Source organism: Bos taurus, chromosome 8 (assembly GCF_002263795.3).
Source record: "Bos taurus isolate L1 Dominette 01449 registration number 42190680 breed Hereford chromosome 8, ARS-UCD2.0, whole genome shotgun sequence".
NCBI lineage: Eukaryota > Metazoa > Chordata > Mammalia > Artiodactyla > Bovidae > Bos > Bos taurus.
In genome coordinates, this window is record NC_037335.1 from 111,165,455 (window position 1) to 111,184,182 (window position 18,728).

General features: G+C 59.5%; 1 long non-coding RNA gene across 1 annotated transcript; it reads right to left on the reverse strand.

Moving 5' to 3' along the window:
* Positions 1–1,436: 1,436 nt before the first annotated feature.
* LOC132346025 (uncharacterized) lies at positions 1,437–9,758 on the reverse strand. Its single transcript, XR_009495710.1, has 2 exons — positions 9,513–9,758; positions 1,437–6,797 (listed from the first exon to the last, which is right to left on the reverse strand). It is a non-coding gene; the product is annotated as an uncharacterized lncRNA (long non-coding RNA).
* Between the last annotated feature and the right edge of the window lie 8,970 nt (positions 9,759–18,728).

Consider the following 18,728-nt stretch of genomic DNA (forward strand, 5'->3'; position numbering starts at 1 on the left):
TTTTCTTAATGGGAATATTTTATGCTTATCCTCAAATCATCTGTACCTCACACAGTGCTAAGCGAACACTGGGCGTTTGGGCAAACTCTGGGAGATGGTGAGGGACAGGGGGGCCTGGCCTGCTGCAGCCGTGGGGCTGCAAAGAGCTGGACACGGCTTAGTGACTGAACACCACTTGTGGCTTAGCTGGCAAAGAATCCGCCTGCCATGGAGGAGACCTGGGTTTAATCCCTGGTTGGAAAGATCCCCTGGAGAAGGGACAAGCTACCCACTCCAGTATTATGGCCTGGAGAATTCCATGGACTGTACAGTCATGGGGTCACAAGGAGTTGGACACGAGGGAGCGACCTTCACTCAGTCACGAACAGCAACGACAGTCATAACAACATGGAGCTGGGCCCTAAACCTCCAGAGAGAGTTGTTGCTCAGCGAACAGAGTTCACACCAAAAACAATCTGCACCTTAAACAAAACTAAAACACTTCAAGGGAATGTGTTAAATGGTGGAGTGACGACAGTCGGCTCGATGTCTTGCAGGTGGTCAGGGCAGAGCGCCAGAGGACCGGCCACTCAGGGTAGCATCCAAGCTCTTCCCTTCAGCAAACATGGGCTTCCCAGGTGGTCAGTGGGTGAAGAATCCGTCTCCCAATGCGGGAGAGGCAGGTTTGATCTCTAGGTTGGGAAGATACCCTGGAGGAGGAAATGGCAGCCCACTCCAGTGTTCTTGCCTGGAGAATCCCATGGACACAGGAGCCTGGCGGGCTGCAGTCCATGGGGTTGCACAGAGTCGGTCACAACTGAGCGTCTGAGCACAGCACTTGAGCAAATGTGTACTGGGCTCGGGCACTGGAGATGTGAAATTCTAGGGATAGAAGCAGGTAAAACTCTGTCCTGGTCAGAAGAGCTCACAGTTTAGTATCATTCAAAGCAACAGAGGATGTCAGCTGGGGCACCCATGTTGGGGACACCGAGTCAGCCTGGGGACCCCATGCCCTAGCGGCGATGGTCCCCACGGGGTGCTGGTAGGCGAAGCAGGGACGGGAGCCCTATGCCCTGCGCCTCCTGTAGCTGCCGTGTGCCTGCCTGCCTGCCTCCTCAGGGAGGTTCCAGGGCTGATGCTCAGTGCTCCCCTGCCTGGGTGATTAAGACACGAATAACTGCTTCACAAAATGCTGATGGGAACAGGACCGCACGGACGTCTGTGCCTCTGTAGCCAGTGCAGACCCCAGCTTGTGGGGACCGCTCGGACTCTCCGGGGACACAGCCCCTCGGGTGAGCACACCGCGGGCACTCTGTCTTCACGACAGTCGGGCCGCATCCATCATCCTGCTTCGGGGATAAATCCATGTGACCTTCACACATCCTTGTCTAAAAACTGCTAATGTGTGCTCCTTTTGAAATATTCAAGATGTTGGGTGTGATTAAACGGGAGACAGGTTAAGGTGAGTTATGGCTTTATTTAAACTTCAGCACGTTGGGGTCGACCTATTATGTGAAGGGACTGAAAGCGCTTAATAATCCAGGAGGGCAGGCACGGTGGATCAAGATGTGATGCATCGCCGTGCGGGTTGGAATCCATCCCGGGCGCCTTCAGGCAGGCGTTCTGCTGAGACCTGGATGGGAACCTGGCCGTTGCATGTCCCCCGGAGGACTGGACCTCATCCCCCATGCTCCTGGAGGCCCAGGACGGGTGGTGGGTGGCTGTGTGCCTGTGGCTCAAGGCTCCAGGGCAGCGTCCCGGAGCCCCCCCGGCCTCACGTTCTTGGAGCCCCTCCTCCTCCAGACTGTGTCCCCAGCTGGTGGCCAGCACGCCGGACAGACCAGCCTCTGAAGAGCAGAGGGTCCACCTGCAGCCATCTGAGTTTCGTGAAGTCCTCACTGTCAATCTCCCTGCTTCATGCGTCGAAAATGTCCCCTCCCCCCGGGACCCACTCCAGGGGAGGAGGAGCTGGATGAGGACTGAGGAGTCACTGTCGGCGTCTTCACTGCGCGCAGGCTTCTTCACCCAGGGGGAGGGGAGGATTCGCTCAGCCCGCCTGTGGGGTTGCTGGAGGTCTGGACAGGCTCTGCGTGTGCGGGGGCCTCGCAGAGCTGGACTCCGGCCTGAGCCTTTTGCAGGCGGGTGACGCACCTCCTGTGTGCCTCTGTCTCCCCATCCGTTAGGTGGGGACAGTGGTACCTACGTGCGTAGCTGTGTCCTCGGGGTTCATGGTGTAACGTGTGGGAAGGACAGCGCCTGGCCCGGTGCAGAACCTCAGCAGGTGGCAGCTTCTTACAGGTGGTCCCCACGACGGCACGGTCCCCCAGACCCTCGCTGCTGCTGTGCACCTCATAGCCTGAGCCCGGGACCATGGTTCCTGGGGACAGTCCTCTCCTGATGGGCCGTGTTTCCCAGGTCGGGTTGCTGTCTGTAACCGCACACACGGCCCCCACAGTGTCTTACCTTGTGCATCCGGAAACTTCCCCATTGGATTCCTCTGAAGGGTGTGTGTTATGCTGCCCCCCGACCCTGTCACCGAGTAGAGTTAATTTCCTGGTGGGAGCGACCAGGGCATCTCCCCCAATTTCTCCTACGACGGGTCAGCTCTGATTGGCACTTTATAGTTACACACACTGGCATGGAAATGACAGGGACAGAGTGAAGGGACAAAGTAGGTGATGAGATAGTGAATCCCACTGGGTGATTGTAAATAGAAAAATACAGGAGACCCCTATAAATTAATGATCACTCAAGAAAGCAGGTTTGCTTACCCACAAAACTACACAGGCTTGCTTAGCAACAAAACCATGCAGCAGAGGCCTGAGTGAGTGAAAGGCACTCAGTCGTGTCCGACTCTTTGGGATCTCATGGACTATAGAGTCCATGGAATTCTCCAGGCCAGAATACTGGAGTGGGTAGCCTTTCCTTTCTCCAGGGGATCGTCCCAACCCAGGGATCAAACCCAGGTCTCCCGCATCCACAAGGGAAGCCCAAGAATACTGGAAGCCTGAGACGTGTCCCCAGACAATGGAACAGCGGTGGCGTGAGCCCCACATCCTGCCCAGTGAGCTCAGCAAGTTCACGATCCCTACGTGTGGTAGTCGCTCAGTCTGTCTGACTCTCTTGCGACCTCATGGACTCTAGCCTGCCAGGCTCCTCTGTCCGTGGGGTTCTCCAGGCCAGAATACTAGAGTGGGTGGCCTTTCCCTCCAGGGGATCTTCTCGATCCAGGGATCGAACCCACGTCTCCTGCACTGCAGGCAGATGCTTTACCGTCTGAGCCACCAGGGAAGACCCTAGGACACAGGGAAAACAATAATGTGTGGACCTCGTTTGACCATGCAGGACAAGAAGACTCCGCTGCCCGATTTGGAGGAGGAGATGATGATGGAAGCATGATGTCTACTCAAGAAAGAAGGTCTTCTCTCCACCCCCACTTTGTCACGTTGATCACTGATGTTGGCGATTGCGGCCAAGACGGAGGACACACGTGAATTGAATCGGTCTCACTCAAACGTCAGTGTTGCACACACCCACCTGCTGGTTTACTGAAGTGAGGAGTCTGCAAGGCCGCTGATTTACACTCTCTCAAGGTCCCAGTGGGCCAGCTCCCTCCCCGGCCTCCCGGTCTCCCGACGTAGCAGACTGACTCCCATGCTGCATGAACCACTCCATGTGCAAGTCCGCACCTCTCTCCTCCTCTCCCCATCCACGGGGGAGACAGTCAACTCTCACTTACCTCTCCTGCCTGCTGCGTGTACACTGTTTCTTCTTGTTAGGAAAGAAAGAGGATTCTGACTTGCTGCCTCGGAACCACCCAAAGACCAGAAGCTGCAAGTTGGGATTCGGCCCGGGGGATGAGGTGGGGAGGTGCCGTCGACCCCACACCGTGGGACCCCTGTGAGTGTGCACGTGGCCCGAGCTCTGGTAGGGGGCACCTTCAGGATGCACTGGGGGGACCCAGGGGTCTGTCAGGGAGGGCCGCTCAGCCCTCCAGTGGAGGATGGCACCCATGGGTGACCTTCATCTTCCTCTGGCTTCCGGCCGGGGCGGGGGTACAGGTGATGCGGTGAAGGGCGTTGCCCTTTGAAAAATAACGTGAGAACATTCCGGCGTGAGACCTGCTCTCACCAGGGCCTTCAGTTCAGTCGCTCAGTCACGTCCAACTCTGTGCGACCCCATGGACGGCAGCACGCCAGGCCTCCCTGTCCATCACCAACTCCCGGAGTTTACCCAGACTCATATCCGTTGAATCGGTGATGCCATCCAACCGTCTCATCCTCTGTCGACCCCTTCTCCTCCTGCCTTTGATCTTTCCCAGCATCAGGGTCTTTTCAAATAAGTCAGCTCTTTGCATCAGGTGGCCAAAGAATTGGAGTTTGAGTTTCAGCATCAGTCCTTGCCTTGGCTCCTCTCAAAGCCTTGCCGCACTTTCCTGCGCACGTCCCCTGCCTGCACAGCTGCAAATCAACCCCCTACAGAGGCAGTGCTTTGGGGGCCTCTCCCTGCAGAGTTCCTCAGTGTTCCCCGAACCCCAGTTCTTTGGCTGGAAAGTTCTGGTTCAGCTGAGTCTTAGATCCAGCCCTCTCCCTCCCAAGTTGCACAGGACTGGGTGGATTTCAAGGTGTATGGCAAGAGAAAAAAAGAAGAAAAATAAGCAAGGTCCTCCCCCTCCCCCCCGCAAGTCCTCTGGGACGCAGGGGCCAATGTCCCAGTTCCCCAGAGAGAGGTGGTTTTTTTCTGGGCATTTTAGGCACTTCCCCCGTGGCTGAGACTAGCTTCGCAGTTGGAGCCCCTGTGGGGCAGGCCCAGGAGACAGAAGGGGAAAGAGACCCTGGGTGCCGGACCCTCTGCCTCTCAGAGCCCCTTCCATGCCTCCTGGCTCCCTGGGATTCTGAGCCCGGCTCATGGGGCGAAGCCGAGGTGGAGGAGGGAGGAGGCGCAGCCGCGTCCCAGGCCAGCAGCTCCCTTTCTCGCCCCCTCTTTCTGGCAGTGCTGCTTCACGGGGTCCTACACGGTCGTCTGGGGCCCGTCCGGGCATCCAGCTCTGATAGGGGCAGGACAGCTCAGGGGGACCCGCTCCCTCTCAGCTGGCCCCAGAGGCGACTCCTCGTCTTTGTTAAGAAGGAGAAAGGGAAGGAGTGAATCTTGGGGGGTAGGTAGGCTCTCTGTAGAGATGAGTGGACCCTGCTTTCTTCTCTCGCGAGACTGAAGCTCTGTGTGGGTTGGCATGAGGCATTTTCGTGTTTTCTCCTCCTCTGATGTGCTTCCTGAAGAAGGGGATGGGTCCGGTAGCAGAGATGTGGGGGCGAGGCGGCGGACGCGCCGCTCCGGGTTCAGAGGCTCACCTGCGTCACAGGGGCCTCGCGACTGAGGCCCAGGCCTGTGTGGTGCCCGGTGCCCAGTCCCACATCCCACAGGCCTCGTCCTTCCTGCTGCCGGGAGGTCCTCACTGCCGGCTGAACACGGAGGGTCAGCAAGGCCTCCGTGGCCGGTCTGGTCCAGCCGCGTGTCGGAGGAACCCTGGGTCCCTGGGGCCTCGTCAGCCTGTGGCGTGAGCGGCAGCGGGTGTGGCCCTGGGCTGAGACCTGCAGACGTCTGCGGTGCACCAGGATGTCTACCCTGACGGACCCCGCCTTACTGGGCAATCGCAACCCCCTGCGCTGACCCCTGGGGAAAAGCGCAGACTCTGATGCACTGCTTTCCGTCTCATCTCAGTTTAGCCCCAGCTGATCGGGCACATGAGTTTGACCCCTTAGTCTTGGTTTCTCTTCGTGGCACAGCAGCGTCGTGAGATAAGCTGCAGCAATCTCTGGAAGGTTTTGAACTCCTCGGAGCAAAGACTCCCTAAGACAAGGTCTTATTATTCTCATAATTTTGAGGCAAGTACCAATCTGCCAAGTACACAGAGAAAAATTATTCGTCATCCCTTAACTTGGACAGAACGTAAGTACCGTCTTTGCCATTGGGATCTGTGGATCATTAAAAAGCACGGAGCTCTGCCTGCCGATCCCCGCCCTCCCCCCATCACTGCCGTGCCCTTGAGTCCCACCCTTCATGGGCATCTAGCCCGCCACGGCCGTCGGGAGCCCAAGACATGGATCTGCTTGGGGTGAGCCCGGCACGCGGGGGCCGTCCCTGCTACTGGTGAGACGCAGGTTCATTAGGCCAGGCAGGCCTGGCAGGGAAGACCGTGCCACCCGCGATTTGATGAGTGAGGTGCTTACCATGTTTGGAAGCTCCTTAAAGAAGCCAGGTGCTGAAAGTGATCAGAGAACCGCTCACCTGCCTGGTCACGTGAGACAGCCGCATGCGCTGAGCTCGATGCCAGGCGTCCCGGGCACGGCTGCCCCCGCCTCCTGTGAGAGGGGGGCATCCCGGGGCACGGCCGCCCCCACCTCCTGTGAGAGGGTCCGGGCTGCAGGCCATCATTACCCTGGGGTGGCCCTCAGTCCCGATGACTGCAGGTCCCTGGGTAGTTCATTCTGTGTCCCTCCCACTTCAGACCCAGCTAGACCCACAGCGTCAGGACCTTGGGGTGGGGGGTAAGAGAAGAAATCCGAGTCCCCCCTTTATTTTGGGTTAGTGTCTTAGTTTGGTGTAGCTGTGGATGCTCACTGATCGTAAGAGATAACGCAGAGAGCCGCCCCCCTCCATACTCTGCCCGGCTTCCCTCAGGCCTGGCAGGCCTGCAGTCAGTCTCGCACCTGGATGTGGATGTGGATGCCGCCCCGTGGTCTCCTTCCTATGTCCCTGGTCTCCTCTGGGCTCGTCTGTAGCACCTCACACAGGTCAGAATGGCCGTCATTGAAAAACACCTACACAGAGTAAGTGCTGGAGAGGGTGTGGAGAAGAGGGAGCCCTCCTGCACGGTGGAGGGAATGTGAGCTGAGGCAGCCCCTGTGGAGACCCCAGGAATAACCCCTCCTGTGACCTGCAGCCTAGATGTCCATCACGTTCTCAGCGGTCTCACCCCATGTATCTGCCCCTGCCCCTGGCTGGGAGACGTCTCCACCCCTGTCTGCAGCACCCAGAGCACCCTGAGGACGGGGGACGGACCCCGTGAGGCTTTGCTGAGTGAACCGTCCAGTGCCTGTGGGTGAGGGCTGAATCAGAGTGATCAGGATGCACTTGGCAAAATACAAGAGACCCTGCAGATATCTCATCCGGCCACACGGTGTGAGACAGTGTGCAGTGAGCCTCTTCTGACTGGAGGCATGGGTCTGTCTTGACATCCGTCTGCGTGTGTGACGTGGAACAGACGCAGGTGGGTCTGCGTGAAATCATTAAAATTTAAGGCCATTCAAAGCGTCTCCAGGCACCCACTGCCGGGACTGACACCGGGCTACTTTTGTTGAATTCCACTGAAGTCCGACGGTCCCTCTGCAGATGCTCTGGGCATGCTGGGATCTGGTTTCTCTTTACCACTCCCCAGGGAAGGGAACCCCTGGGACCCGTTTGGGAGGCTTAGTCAGTCACCCAGCCTCATGAGGGTTTGGACCAAAACAGCTCAAACTCAGGTCCTGTAGGAACAGGGCATGGAGTGCAGACCTCTGTGTCCTATCCACGTCCAGCAGCGTTTTCCCAGTGAGGGGCCCCTTGCCTCCTACAACTGATCCAGCAGCAGTTGTTGATAGTAACTTGGTGGTCGCGTGGTGTCTGGAGACGGCTCAGATGTGCTTCCAGGAGCCCTGCCTTTGGAGCCGAGCAGACACAGGTTCAAATGTTTGTCCTCAAACCCCAAACTCTGTGCATCAGTTTCCTTTTTGTGCATTTTCAACAAGGATGCTCTTTCTTTCCTGAGGAGCGTGAAATGAGAGCGCTTATGAAAAGGCCAGCACCGTGCTTGGTCTATAGTTGAAAGAGGTCTCCAGGTTTCCCACCCTCAACTGGTAGGAACCAGAAATCACGGCCCAATAATTTCTGGAGCATTTGGTACGAAGCAGAGCCAGAGGCAGCGTGGGTCAGCTCAGGGGCAGCCCAGCCCACGTGGGTGCTGGTGCCGCCCAGGACTCATGAGACCTTCCAGTGGTCGCGAGGATAGAGAAGCTGGGTCATCCTCTGTCGTGAGGAAGAGGAGCTCACAGTTTCAGGGGAAAATCTCGGTGACAAGCGTGCACCCGGCGTGGTCTGCGGAAACCAGGGCCGGTCTCGACCACCGGCCGTGTAAGGAGGGACCGCCCCTGGAGTTAGCCCTCGGACCCTCTCCTGATGGAGGACATCTGACCCCGAGGCCGCCCGGTGCACGGTGTCAGGACTCAGGCCCCAGATGCCGGCCTGTGGGCGGAGCAGGTGGGGTGGACACGTCTTCCCTCCGGCGTCCGTGTGGGCGGGTCCTGCGGGCAGGCGCGTCCGCGTGCGTGACGTCGGGGCCGAGCTTCCTGGTAGATGGGTGCCCCTTCTGAGGGACCCCGCGAGCGCCCTGCTCCTTGCCCGAGGTGAGGACACGGCGGGAGATGCCCTCGGTGAACCAGGGTGAGGGTCCTCACCGCGCTCGCGTCTGCCGGCTCCATCTTCAGGCCTCAGAGCGGGCGCTTCTGCCCCTGCGAGGGGCGTCCCGTACCGCTGCCGAGCAGGAGGAGAGGGTGGGGAGGCTTTCATAATATCGAGACGTGGATTCCTAGTTTATAAAAGCTCATATTTGAGATTTGAAGTTCCTTTTGCAATTACTTTTTTGTTCAAGAGCCGTTGCTGTGTAGTTGCCCTTATGCATTAAGGCAGGCGTTTTTTTGGGGGGAGGCAGCACGTGCCTCCAGCCCGCTGCCGGGAGGGGCCCAGGCCCCGGGTGCACCCCCGCCCCCCGCCCCGAGAGATGGGCGTTTCTCCGCACACGTCCCAGGGCTATGCGAGCAGCAGCGTCCCCCCAGCCCCGTCCTGCTCCTCCCCTCTCGGTGCTCCCCCCACCCCATCCTGCTCCTCGCCTCCCGGTGCTCCCCCACCCCCACCCCTTCCTGCTCCTCCCCTCCCGGTGTTCCCCCACCCCCACCCCGTCCTGTTCCGTCCCCTCCCGGTGCTCCCCGCCTCCCATCCTGCTCCTCCCCTCCCGGTGTTCTCCCACCCGACCCGGTGCTCCCCTCACCCCACCCCCACCCCGTCCTGCTCCTCCCCTCCCGGCTGTGGGGTCCGATCCTGCTGCCTGGCCTGGTCCTGTGCACCCTTCCCCACCAGCTGAAGCCACCACCCCGTGGGGTGACGTGGTGGGTGGTCACGTGAGGGGTGATCCCTTCAGAGTCCTGTGGGTCTTTCCCGAGGGTTGGAGGTGTGCGGCCAGCCTAGCAGCCTGCCTGAGCGGGTGAAGGTGGTGTCAGTGGACATAGACCCTGAGCCCTGGGGCCCGCGTGCTGGGGGTCACTGCCTCCAGGACTGGAGGGGCCTGGGAAGCCGTGGCCCTGCCCGGGCCTCCAGGACTGAACACGGGGAAGTCTCTAGAGACAGGGTGGCACAGGGATGTCACCCGAGAACAAGCTGGCGTCCCCAGGGGAGCAGACCCAAGGCTGGAGGGTCAGGCAGGACCCCCCAGATGCGGTGCTCACCTCTGCAGGCCGTGGTGGGGGTCCACACGTCTGGGAGCTGGGAGGGGCCCTGGGTGCTGAGGCAGATGAGGTCTGAGGAAGAAATGGAGTTTTCCAGAAAGCCTCTTCCTGTTGTCTGAGAAAGTCTCTGAGTCCTGATGCTTTCTGTGGAGGAAACGTGGGCGTCTGCAGGGCGCCTGGCTGCGTCCCCGCGGTGGAGTGGAAAATCGCAGCTGGGTGCAGATGCATATTTAATAAAGCCTTTCTCTCCCCTCCAGCCATCAGCCTGTGGCCTCTCTGAACTCAGAGAAGTGCACGGAGGGGGCATTTGAAGGTTACTTGGCTGCTGTTCTAATGGAATGGAAGAGCATGAATTCAGTTGTTAAAAATGTAAGAGGCAGAATGGGGCTCCCGAGAGATCAGGGCATCGGAGGCCAGGCCGTCGTGGGGCCAGCGTGGTGGGTGAGGCTCCTGCCAAAGCTGCCGTCTCGGCCTGGGTGCCTGGCATGGTCTGCAGATTCTGACTGTCCCCATGTCCCTGCAGTGGGGAAGGGACCCTCAGTCCCTCCAACAGGGACCCCCTCCGGGCCCTTGCTTGACCTCCTTGTGAGCCCGTGGCCCCAGTGGAAGCCCAGCATTCACGCTGGTTCCAAGCCCACCCTCTCCTCCTCCCTGGAGGACGCGCCGGCTCGGACAGAGACCTTGGCTGCTCCTCGAGTCAGCAACCCCCGCCGGTGGCACAGGTGCCTGCAGGGCTCAGGCCAGACCCCGAGGTGGATGCTGGCAGACAGGGTGAGGTGTTCAGGACATTGCAGACACAGGGGAGCCCTGGCCTGTCAGTTCAGTTCAGTCGCTCAGTTGTGTCTGACGCTGCGACCCCGTGGATTGGTGGTCTGTGGAGCAGCCTTGAAGTTCTCGTCAAGGAGCTGCTCACAGTTTTCTTCTCTGCTCCTCACAGCAGCTGCATGAGCTCCGGCCATCACGTCTGTATCACACACAGGGGTTGAGGTAGGATCTGGGCGTTAGTGTCCCTGCTGCCCTGGTCCTGGCATGTGGTAGTGAAAGTGAAAAGTGAAGTCACCCAGTCGTGTCCGACTCTTAGCGACCCCATGGACTGCAGCCTACCAGGCTCCTCCATCCATGGGATTTTCCAGGCAAGAGTACTGGAGTGGGTTGCCATTGCCTTGGTAGATCCCCAAAGTCCCGACTCCTCTCAGGACGAGGTTCTGCCTTGGTGAGACCCACAGGGCGAGCACCGGGGGAGGAACACGTGGAGGACTGGCCCATGGTTTGCGATGACTTCTCCAGGAAAACAGAAACGCAGTCCTGCTTTTCCAGCTGCCTTAAAATGCCCACCAGCTACCTGTCCACCTGTCTGTCCACCCAAGGGCTGGGCCTCCCGCCAAGCACCAGGGGTGCACAGACCTCACCCAGGCTCTTGGGGTCTGTGGGCAGGGAGACAGGGAGCCCTTCCCCTGGATGAGGCTGGGCACTGCCCCCAGCCTGGTGACGGGCACCTCCAGGGCCCAGGCTCCCAGGCTTATTGCAGTGTGTCTGGCAGGGACAGGTGGCCAGGACAGCTCACCGGGATGGGGCGGCCTGCTTCCCAGAGCCTTCCTCTCTGCTGGGACGAGGAGGCATGTTCTTGCCCACTGTCCACCATGGGGAGGAAATCACCAGGGCCGCTGACGCTTCCCAGCTGGAGCCATGAGGCTGGGCAGCTGGTCCGTGAGCGGTGGGGGCAGCGCTGACCGCGACTGTCTTCTCCGAGAGTGGGGATTGGGGGCCAGGAGTCAGGGGGAGCGGGACCGTGGGGCCGCGATCGATGCAGGGTCCTGCACGTCGAGGTTTATCGAGTGTCTTCATTTATTTACGTTGGTTCATCTCACCGAGGGCTCAACCTGCTGATGGAAAACAGTGTCAAGCACTGTGCAGTCAGTAAGTGATGAGGCTCGGGTCTGGGGGGTCAGGGAGAGGAGATCGGAGCAGGAAGGTGGGAGAAGCACTTTCAGCCTTGCTGCTGCTCGCGCTGGGGACAGAGGCATCTGTGTGTCCAATCGGGGGCCCCGCTTGCTCAGGCCCTGTGCACCTGTCCCATCTGCAGGCCGGCCCTGAGGGGGCCGATGCTGCTCCCGCTGCCCTGGACGTGCGGGGAGGTTGGACCCTCGCCTCGCCGGGTCACACGTGGGCCTGACTCGGTCCAGGCCGCTGTCCCGGGTGAGCTCCCGCCCCCACCCCCGTCCCGCCATGTGACTCGCCCAGGAGGAGCCCACGAAGCTGGGAAAGGACGGCTGAGTCTCAGCCCCCTGGGGCCAGGCAGTGAAACTGGAGGGACGTCATCACATCTGTGCTGGGACAGCACGGCCATCACTGGCTCCCGCCCGGGGGGACGGCCGTTCGTCCGCGGCTTTCCTGACGGCCCTGTAAACCGTGTGCGGGCAGACCCTGTCTACTGCCGGGTCCCTGAGGGCCTGACTGACCTGCTCCAGGTCACGGGAGTGGTGCATGCAGAGCTGGGAGTGCAGCGTGCCCTGCCCCAGATCCAGTCCCTGGGATGTCCCCCTCCGGGGGCTCAGGTGTCGATAGGGGGCCCGTCCTGGCTCCAGACAAGTGTCCAAGGAGGTGAGGACCATGGAGACACTCAAAGGCCACGCAGAGGCCGGCTGGCTTGTGTGGCCTGGGGCCCTTTCCCAACCGCCGGGCCAGCCTCCCCTCCCGGGTGGGGCCCCGTCTTCTGCCCATGGCCCGCCCCTGATGCTCGGAAGGCTGGGTGTGCTGGCGTGACCCCTTGCCAGCCTGGTCGTGGGTAGGGGGGATGCCTAGCAGTCCTGCTTTTCCTCTGGGACCCTGGCTCCACCCTGTCCCCCTGGAGAAGGACACCATGTGGACAGAGAGACACCGCCAGAGAACAGGGTGCTCCAGGGACAAACCTGGCAAGACCCCGCAGGTGGGAGGAAGCCGGGAGGAAGCCGGGAGGAAGCCTCCAGCCCACTAAGCCGGCGGCAGACACCTGTTCAGTGAGCCAGGCTGAGTCGCTGACCTCGGTGTTGCTAGTGATAATCAGCTGTGTAGGGAAGCAGGAGGTTGTGGAGTGGTTTTTAAGAGATAAGCCATGTGCGTTGTTAACTCACGGAGGACGGCAGGCAGATGGGGGTGGGGCAGGGGCTGAGGCTGTGGGTGCTCCCCTACCGAGCTGGACACACACCCAGGGGCCATGTCTGAATGCCAGGTGTCCGGGGCAGGAGGGGGGGTGGGCTTCCGACTGGTGACCGTTCATGGAGGATAGAATCAGACTCGGGGGGAGGGGCAAGCTTAGCACGTGGGCCTTGGAGGAGCTCTTGGGGGTCTCCACCCGGCCGCCTCTGCCCCAGACCAGAAGGTAAGGGAGGGCGTCTGGGGGTCAGAGAGGCACAGGCTGTCACTGACTGAGCCAGGGGCCAGGCGCGGAGGGGACAGTGAGCGCCTCGCCTGGCTTGGCATCGAGGAGGCCTTGCCCCCTGGACATTTTCTCAGCAGGAAGGCTGTGTCCCAGGACAGAGACAGGACGCTGTCCGTGGAGTTTCACTCCTGCTGATGCCCTGCGGAGCTTGAATAAGGAGGCCGCGTCCATGAGAGGCTGAGGGTGGGTCCGCCAGCGAGCGGGTTTGGAGACGGGTCAGCTGCTGCTGGAGGCACTGAGAGGCTACAGGAGGACCTTGAGTGCCTGGGACGCAGGCGGCTTTGTCCTCCCTGCAGACCCAGGGTGGGGGGTGGGGGATGGGGGCTTGGGTATTCTTAGTACTCCTTATTGGGGAGGACAGTTCTGAAGGTCAGACTGAACGCGAAGCTCAGAGTTCTTGCAACAACAGTAAACGGGTTAAGAAATTCTAGCTTAGGGCTTCCTGCAGCTTCAGTTTCATTTCTCTTTGAGAAGCTGGCTCATTCCCATCTGAAGCGTGTCCTACTCTGCCTGCCGGCACCTAGGCTGTGCTTGGTGCTGGCTCGCCTAGGAATTCAGTGCTCTCTTCCCCGCTGTGAGGCTGAAATCCCTTGACAACCTCTCAGCAGCTCATCATCTCCCAGGAAGCCAGGCTCTCAGCATCGGATCTGAACTTGAATGCAGCCTAATCAGGGCTTCCCAGGTGGCTCACTGGTAAAGAATCCGCCTGCCAAAGCAAGGAACATAATAGATGTGGGTTCAGTCATGGGTCAGGAAGATCCCCTGGAGGAGGGCATGGCAACCCGCTCCAGTGTTCTTGCCTGGAGAGTCCCATGGACAGAGGAGCCTGGGTGGGCTAGTCCACGGGGTCGCAAAGAGTCAGACATGACTCAAATGACTGAGCACGTACGCAGACTAACCACCTTGAGGACACAATTAATTACCTTGTTTCCTCATCTGTAAAACGGGGTTATGATGACTGCAACACAGGCTGTTCTGAGACTTAAATGAAATTAAGCCACCAGTAAGCCCTCAGCACTATCCCTGACACGTGATAAATGCTCAGGAAGGCTCCATCTTTCTCGCTGCTCTTGCTGTAATGATCAGCCTGCTTTTGTTGCCGTGATGCTGCTCACAACATCTCAGATGACAGAGGGGCCGTGCGTCTACACCTGCAGTGCTGACCTCGTCTGGGAAAGTCACGTCTACACCTTCAGTGCTGACCTCTCCTGGGAAAGTCACGTCTACACCCGAAGTGCTGACCTTGCCTGGGGAAGTCACGTGGAGATGAAGAAAGCTGAAGCCATCTGCTGGTCCCATGTCCCCTGGAGTCTCTGTGGATCTGTGACTGCCCTCCTTCAACCAATGCTGTGATTTCGGCTGTAACCTCTGTCTCTTCTCTCATAAAAGATGCATTTTGCGTGACAGCCGAAAAGAAAGAAGGAAACTTAGCAGTGAGGAAGAGCTGTAGGAGCCTGAGGGTCCCACCGGGCTCGGCACCCTCTGACGAGCCCCTAGAGCTCCTCTGAAGCATGTGGGTTTCACGATTGAGGTTTTCTTTCTTTCCTGCTGTAGCGCTGATCCTCACCCGACAGAAGGGGTGTGACGGTCAGAGGAAGGGCCCTGGTTTGCTGTTACAAACAGCTTTATGGAGCTGAGATTTGCATACACTAGAAAGCTCACCTGCTCCTAGCGTACAACTCAGTGAGGGTTAGTATGTTTGCAGAGTTGTACAGCCAACCCCAGTGTAATTTCAGGACTCTGCTGGCTCCCTGAGAGGTAATGTCAGGCTGCTTATACTCACTCCCTGGCAACATCAGCCCTGGCTTAAAACTCAGCATTCAAAACCTGAAACTGGGGCATCCTGCCCCCTCCCTTCATGGCAAATAGATGGGGAAAAATGGAAACAGTGACATTTTATTTTCTTGGGTTCCAAAATCACAGTGGATGGTGACTGCAGCTACGAAATTAAGAGACGCTTGCTCCTTGGAAGAAAAGCTATGACAACCCTAGAGAGTGTGTTAAAAAGCAGAGACATCATTTTGCTGACAAAGGTCCGTTTAGCCAAAGCTATGGTTTTCCCAGTAGTCACGTATGGATGTGAGAGTTGGACCATTAAGAAGGCTGAGGACCGAAGAATTGATGCTTTTGAACTTTGCTGTTGGAGAAGACTCTTGGGAGTCTTCAGTCATGTCCGACTCTGTGCGACCCTATGGACTGTATAGCCCGCCAGGCTCCTCTGTCATGGGGATTCTCCAGGCAGGAATGCTGGAGTGGGTTGCCGTGCCCTCCTCCAGGGGGTCTTCCTGACCCAGGGGTCACACTGGCATCTCTTCCGTCCCTGTGCTGGTGGGCGGGATCTTCACCGCTGGCACCGTCGTGCTTCACTCGGGACCTCATGGAAGTGAAGCTACATGCGCCTGTCTGTCTGTGTCTGGCTTGTTCCTCTGAGTACAATGTCTTCAGGCTTCATCCGTGCTGCAGCGTGTGTCAGAATTTCCTTCCTTTTTAAGCGTGAGTAGTATTGCACTGCGTGGACGGACCACATTGTGTTCGTCCACTCATTTATCTGTAGACGCAGGGTTGCCTCCACATCGGGCTGTTGCAGGAATGCTGCTGTGAGCTCAGTGTACAGATGTGAGCCCTGTCCTGAGCTCTTTGGGGTGCACTCAGGAGTGAAGTGCTGGATCACTTGGCAGTTCTGTTTTTGGGTTTTTGAAGAACACCCACTGTTTTCCCCTGCCACAGGCGGAGTTCCTCACGCTGGCTCCTGGCATTCCCCAGTGTTGCTTTCCCTTTGGCCATGCCCAAGGGGTCCAGACCTGGCTCTCTCTTCAGGGCTTGGAGTAAAGGGTGGATGCAGGTGTCCTGGACCCTCCAGGCGTCCACGGCCTGAGCTTCCAGCTCCAGGGAAGATGGTGACTGCTCAGAGCTGGGGGGCCCGCCTCCTGCTCAGCGGGCTCCTAGGTCTGGGGCAGTGGCATGGAGGGAGCAGGCGGTGTCCTGCTTGTGGTGGATATGCCGTGTGGAAGGTGGGTTGGCAGGGCTGAAGCTGGAATCACGGGTCTCCCTGATCCCGGAGACCAGGCTGAGGGGCCACATCCCAGGGTGGGCAAGCAGATGCCACTGCCGGGGCAGGAAGGTGCTTCGAGGTGCCCACGGGGCCCCTGGTATGTGGTGTCTGAACCGTGGGGCCCTTGCGTGTGGAAGGAAAGGGGGTTAAAACCTCGTATCTGCTGAGAAGCGAGTCTGACCGTGATGGTCTCCCAGCCTCAGCTTAGTGAGAAAGACAGACGGCAATCAGCGGTGCTCAGGGAGGCAGCACCGGCCTGCAACCCTGATGCCTCGCACAGACCGCTGGCCGAGTCCCGCCAGACACCTGCCACCAGCCGAAAGGCCTCGTGTCACAGCTGGGGATCGTGGGTTTTGTTTTTTTCTCCAAATAAAGTGGGCATTGTGGTGCTGGATGGCCGACACCTCTGTGGAAACTGGAGTCATTCCAGCCGTCAGCTAGGTGTGCACATGTTTATATGGGTACATATGTATGCACACGTGTGAAAACATGCCTGCATGTACACATGTTTAGGCACGTGTGCATGCACATATGTATGCACTACAGGTGACCACGTGTACATGCATGCACACATGTGTATACACACGTGCACACACACGTGTATGCATGCACACACGTGTGAATGCATGTGTGCGCACGTGTGTGCGCTTGCACGTGTGTATACGTGCGTGTGCACTGTGCATGCACACATGACCATGTGTACACACGTGTCTGCACGTGCATACACAAGTGTGCATGCACACAGGACCACATGTACACAGGTGTGTGCATGTGTGTACGTGTACATATACACACATGTGTGCATGCACATACGCATGTGTGTGTACACGTGTGTATACATGTGCGTGGGTATATGCGTGTGTGCATGAAGCTTGTACTGTGCTTGGACGCACAGGACTCAAAGAGGCAGGTCTGTGTTTTCTCCTGACTGTTTCCTCTCCATTTTCCATTTTATCATTTTAACGAATCCCAGGGCTCCTCGGCTCCAGCCTGGCCAGTGTCTGGACCCTGCCGGTGGAGCGTCTGGCGACACTGAAAGGCAGACGTGGCCTCGGGCGCCCCTTCTCAGGGCCCGGGGTTGCGGCCCTGCTCTGTCCCCAGGCATGTGCTGACTCTCTGAGGTGGAGTGCCCTACTTTGTGGGAAGCAGGAAAATGTAAACGCAGGGCAGAGAGGCGAGGGGGGCTCACCCTCACGGCTTCCAAGCTAATGGGCTTTTCACCGCCTTCTTCCGTCAGGCAGCGTGTCTGTGAGGAGGCCGGCCTGTGAGCGCGTCCTCTGAGGCCACAGTCCCTGCAGCTTGAACTGACCTTGTGCAGAGCTTCTCCTCTCGTCCAGCTATTGATTCTTTAACGGTGTCTAATGATGTAAGGAAGCTGCTGGCTCGGAGTTTCACTGCCATTGATTGGGCCTTAAAGGGTCATGTGGGACCCACTGGCCCGCATCCCGGGGTCTGAGCCCCCATGGACCCAGCCTCACCCCAGGGCCCCCATCCTCCCAGCTCCCCCCACCCCAGGGCCCCCGTTCTCCCAGCTCCCCCCACCCCAGGGCCCCCCATCCTTCCAGTTCTCCCCTCACCCCAGGTCCCCCATCCTCCCAGCTCCCCCCCCACCCCAGGGTCCCCCATCCTCCCAGCTCCCCCCATCCCAGGGCCCCCATCCTCCCAGCTCCCCCCACCCCAGGGCCCCCCGTCCTCCCAGCTCCCCTCACTCCAGGGCACCCTGTCTGTCTCTAGTGGAGGGCTCCAGGCTCCTGGCTGTGCCCCTGCTCCCGATGTACCCAGGGCCCTCATCCTCCCAGCTCCCCCCACCCCAGGGCCCCCGTCCTCCCAGCTCCCCCCACCCAGGGCCCCCCATCCTTCCAGTTCTCCCCTCACCCCAGGTCCCCCATCTTCCCAGCTCCCCCCAACCCCAGGGCCCCCGTCCTCCCAGCTCCCCCCACCCAGGGCCCCCCATCCTTCCAGTTCTCCCCTCACCCCAGGTCCCCCATCTTCCCAGCTCCCCCCAACCCCAGGGCCCCCGTCCTCCCAGCTCCCCCCATCCTTCCAGTTCTCCCCCCACCCCAGGGCCCCCCATCCTCCCAGTCCCCCCCACCCCAGGGGCCCCCATCCTCCCAGCTCCCATCACCCCAGGGCACCCTGTCTGTCTCTGGTGGAGGGCTCCAGGCTCCTGGCCGTGCCCCTGCTCCTGATGTACCCAGGGTCCCCGTCCTCCCAGCTGCCCCAACCCCAGGGCCCCCCGTCTGTCTCTGGTGTAGGGCTCCAGGCTCCTCCCAGCCGTGTCCCTGCTCCCAATGTCCCCGGGCACATCCCTCTTCATCTGTCTCGGTCCTACCTGTACCCTCTAGACACATCTCAAATATCATTTCAAATGTCAACTAACAGAGTGATCTTTAGAAAATATAAATCAGATCATGTCATTCTTGCGCTTAAAGCCTTTAATGTGCTGGTTGCTCTTTCTGCCTGGCCCGAGGCTGCCCTGCGTCCAGGCCCTGCCCTGGCTCCCACCTGCTGCACCCCCTGGGTGTGGTCCAGCCCCCAGGCGTGGTCTAGGCTCCCCGACGCTCACCTGCCCTGGGCTCTTGCTTCCCCTGTGTCCTCAGGGGGGTGGCTCCCCCAGTTCTCCGCATGGCCAGCTCTGTCTCCTACAGTCATGTCTGCATTTAAACCCCTGACCACCTGCTGGAGGGTAGCCCCTCAGAGCGGGGCCCCCATTTTTGGCTCAGCAGTGCAGCCACCATGTCCGGGG